General features: G+C 37.1%; 1 non-coding gene across 1 annotated transcript; it reads left to right on the top strand.

Annotated features, from left to right (window-relative positions):
- The first annotated feature begins 4,025 nt into the window (after window positions 1-4,025).
- LOC124899814 lies at window positions 4,026-4,132 on the top strand. Its single transcript, XR_007057378.1, has one exon. It is a non-coding gene; the product is annotated as a small nucleolar RNA R71 (small nucleolar RNA).
- The last annotated feature ends 671 nt before the right edge of the window (window positions 4,133-4,803 follow it).

Below are 4,803 nucleotides of genomic sequence, written 5' to 3'. Positions count from 1 at the left end.
TTAGACGTATGCCTTTTTCCTCTGAAATACAACTGCAATGTTTCAGAGTGCATGATGGTAATTTTCTATGACATGATTGAAGAATTTATTGAGGTAATCATGGATGACTTCTCTATTTATAGAAAAAAATTTTATGTATGCTTGCAGAATCTAGATTATGTCCTAGATCATTGTGAAGAGACAAATCTGGTACTAGATTAGGAAAAATGCCATTTTTTGGTCAAGGAAGGAATAATCCTTGGCCATAAAGTCTCATGTAGAGGACTTAAAGTAGATAGAGCCAAAATTGAAGTGATTAAAAAGCTACCACATCTGGTAACAGTGTAGGGATTGTAAAGTTTCTTGGTCATGCAGGATTCTACAGGCGATTTATTCAAGGTTTTTCCAAAATTGCTAGCCCTATGTGTAAATTTTTAGAAAAAGAAGCTAAATTTGATTTTGGGGCTGATTGTCAAGAAGCTTTTGAGAAACTGAAGAAGAAACTGACTGAAGCACCCATCTTGATTTCTCTATATTGGGAGTTACTATTTGAATTGATGTGTGACGCCAGTGATATAGCTATGGGAGCAGTTTTGGGGCAGAGAAAAGACAAGGTATTTTGTTTTATTTATTACACTAGTAAAGTCCTGAATGATGCCCAAGTAAATTATGCAGTTACAGAAAAGGAGATGTTAGCACTAGTTTATATATTCAACAAATTTTAAGCATATTTGGTGGACACCAAGGTAATTGTTCACACTGACTATGCTGCCATCAAGTATCTCTTCAACAAAAAGGATGCAAAGCCTCAATTGATCTGGTGGATTTTATTACTGCAAGAATTTAACCTAGAGTTTTGTGATTGAAAAGGAGTAGAAAATCAGGTTGCAAACTATTTGTCCAGATTAGAGAATCATGACCATATTGCGGATGATATCAAATGTATTCAGGAAGAGTTTCTGGATGAAAAATTATTGTCTTTGTATGAGCTTTCGTGGTATGCAGATATTGTGAACTTGTTAGTGTGTGGGGTTTATCCTCCCGAAGCTACCACTCAATAAAATAAATTGCTAAATAATTCTCAAGCCTATATTTAGGATGAGCCATATCTGTTCAAGCAGGTTCCTGATGGAATTGTACGCAGATGTATCCCAAAAGTTGAATTTACATAAGTGCTATAAAAATGCAATTCATCTCCTTATGGTGGCCATCATGGGGGTGAAAGAACAGCCAAAAAAGTTTTGCAATTCGGTTTTTTTTGGCTAAACATTGTTCAAAGATGCAGTGGCTTTTGTGAAGAGTTGTGATCAGTGCCATAAGTTAGGTACAATTTCAAGGCATCATGAGATGCCGTTGAACAACATTCTTGAAGTAGGAGTATTTGATGTTTGGGGGATAGATTTTATGGGACCATTCCTACCATCCAATGGCAACTTATATATCTTAGTGGCGGTTGATTATGTATCCAAGTGGGTGGAAGCTAAATCTTTTCCCACTAATGATGTGAGAGTGGTATTGAAATTTGTGAAGAAGCATATATTCTTCCAATTTAGCACTCCCAGAGCTATAATCAGTGATGGAGGTACGTATTTTCTTAACACTTGGGTTAAAAATCTATTAGCTAAATATGGTGTTAGGCACATTGTGGACGCTGCATATCATCCACAAACGAGTGGACAAGTTGAGGTATCCAACTGGGAGATAAAGCAGATACAACAAAAGACTATTAATGGTCAGTGGAAGGATTGGGCTGAAAAGCTAAATGACACACTATGGGCTTATAGGAAGCTTAGAAGACAGCCATTGGTACCTCTCCATATCACTTTGTTTACAGGAAGGCATACCATTTTCTTGTAGAGTTGGAACATCAAGCTTATTAGGCAGTTAAAAAGTTGAATCTTGAGATAAAGGCCGCTGGTGAGAAGAGATTGTTGCAGCTGGTTAGACTTGAAAATTTTATCTCCATGCTTATGAGAATGCTAAATTGTATAAGGAGAAGACCAAGAGATGGCATGACAACCATATTCAGGACAGAGTGTTTGAACCCAAACAACATATATTGTTGTTTAATTTAAGGTTAAAGTTGTTCCCAGGTAAGTTACGATCTAAGTGATCTGGGCCATTCGAAAGTCATACGAATGATGGCTCATGTAGCGGTTGAACTATGGAATAAAGAAAAGACTAAGAAGTTCTTGGTGAATGGACAATGTGTGAAACATTATTGGGATGTTCATAGAGATAAGCACGAAGTGTCCATCACCTTTTCTGGTGAGTGATACTGAGCTGAGTCATGCCACAACATAAAATAAGACGTTGCATGGGAGGCAATCCACGAGTGTAATGTAATAGTGTAGTTTAATTTTCAGACGATAAAAGACTCCAAAAATACACAAAAAATGAATCATGCCACGACCAAAACTAAGGCACTGAGTGCAAGGTCAATAACTGATATAAAAGACAATTCTTCATATATAGCCGATAATTTCAGCGCTTTGTATACATCAAAAACCTCTACTTTATCATGTGCTCTCATTACCATGTTTACTACCGCTACATCAATTAATGACTTCCCTATTTCTAGGAAGGGCCATCCCAAAATAAATTGAACAACTGGATCAACTTCAAATTCAAGAATCGCAAAGTCTACTGGAAATATTAGTGATCCCACTTGCACTAGAAGATTTTCAATAATTTTGTCCGCCCTAGCAAGGGACCTATCAACCAACTGCAAAACAATATTCATAGGTTTGGGACTCCTAAGACCCATAGTTAGATACCAAGATATAGGCATAAGATTTATGCTAGCCCCCAAGTCATACAATCCACAAGTACTATTGGTCTGCCCAATAGTGATCCACAAAGTGAAATTACCTGAATCCTTCAGCTTCGTGGGTAGTTTATTTTGTAGCTTGGATGTGCACTACTCAATAAGTGCAACTATAGCATACTCTGTCAATTGTTTCTTGTTTGCCACTATATCCTCTACGTATTTTGCATATTTTGGAACACTCTGTAGAATGTCAACTAGAGGAAAATTTACATAAACCTACTTTAGAAAATCCAAAAACTTCTTGTAACTAGACTCCTCTTGGTTCTTCCTTTTCCTTTAAGGGAATGGTAAAAGTAGAGTCTTCTTCTCCACATGAGTTTCATCGTTTGTAGCTTTCTCTTTGATCGCTTTCTCCTCATTTTCTTTAGGATCATCATCAGTGGTTATGGGACTAACCTGCTCAGGTACCTCCTTCTTTAACTGCAACCCACTCCTTATCATAACTATATTTACCTACTTTGGATTCACCTCTGTATCGCTAGGTAAGCCACCTTGAGATCTTGTATTTTGTTCTCCAGCAATCTAACCAAGTTGCAACTCTAAATTTCTAGTAAGCACCTGTTGACTCTTTAGATTTACTGCAAACTTCTCCAGATTAGTAAAAAGTTGCTTCATCATCTCCTCTATGTTACTTGTTTGAGTAGTAGCTTGATTATTTTGAACCTGTTATTGATTCTGTTGCACTAGCCCCTTATACTGATTATTGTTCTGTGCCTGATTTTCACCCCATAAGAAATTGGGATTATTTCTCCAATTGGGATTATATGTATTACTATAGTTTATTTGTCCTGGATGACTTGCATTCCCTACATAATTCATAGAATCTGGATTAACTGCATAAGTATCTGCCATGTGTTCACTACTTCCACAAACCTCACACCAAGAATTCACTTGTTGGATTGTATTAGATGTAGCTATTTCTTGCGGAACCCCCAACTTCATATTGTTTAACTGAGTAAGTATCTGATTTTGCATTGTTGTAAGCTGATATGGTAGAACAGTGAACTAGTCTACCTCTAACACATCTGCAACCTTCTTAGGATCACTCCTCGAGTAAGCATGCCATTCTGGGATCTCTTGAGAAATCCTATTCAGCGATGTGTATAATTCATCATAAGTCTTCTCAATAGCTTGCCCACCTGTTGCTGAATCCAATAGAATCTTGGTATTTGGCTCTAGCCCCTTAATGAAAGTATGTACAAGAACATTATTAGACTGATAATGATGAGGGCAATTTCTGAGCATACTCTTAAATCTCTCCCAAGTTTGGTAGAGATTCTCTCCTTCTATCTATCTGAAACTCAAAATCTTGCTTCTCAAATGTGCAGTCTTCCCAGATAGAAAGAATCAAATAAGGAACTTCTGAGATAGATCTTCCCAATAAATAATAGAGAGTAGTGGTTCAGAATATAATTACCTCTTCTCTTTCCCAATTAAATAAAAAGGGAAAAGCGTTAGTCTGACATAATCAGTATTCACCCCGGTAGGATTGTAAGTATCGCTGATTTCCAGGAAGTTCTGTATGTGTTGTGGATCTTCATGTGAAAGGACAAAAATTGCCCAGCCGAATTCAACAACTGCACCATATTCTGCTTTAATTCAAATTGACCACCTGGCTCGGGCTTGCGAATACTGTTAGTCGCATCGTTTTTGGGTGGGATTACCTACTCATGAACAGGTCTAGTAACTTATTGAGTAGGAGCAGCTGGGATAACTGGAGCTGGGATATGTCCAGCATTTGGATCAGCAACATTTGGTTCTCTTTTTTCAGCTATTTGAACCTATTGAATGGGATACTGAGCTCTTCACCTCTGTTGAAATACAAATTCTAGTTTTTAAAAAGGCTCTACCAACTCTCTATCTCTTACCAATCCTGTATTTAGCTAAACTTGCAAAAATACAGTTGCTAAGATCAAGTTGTTAACACTTAACTTATTATCAAAAACCAAAAAATTAGCAAATCACTAATTATACTAGTCCCCGATAATGGTGCC

The sequence above is a fragment of the Capsicum annuum genome, chromosome 6 (genome assembly GCF_002878395.1).
Source record: "Capsicum annuum cultivar UCD-10X-F1 chromosome 6, UCD10Xv1.1, whole genome shotgun sequence".
NCBI classification, from domain to species: Eukaryota; Viridiplantae; Streptophyta; class Magnoliopsida; order Solanales; family Solanaceae; genus Capsicum; species Capsicum annuum.
This window is presented reverse-complemented; position numbering and strand designations above follow the sequence as displayed.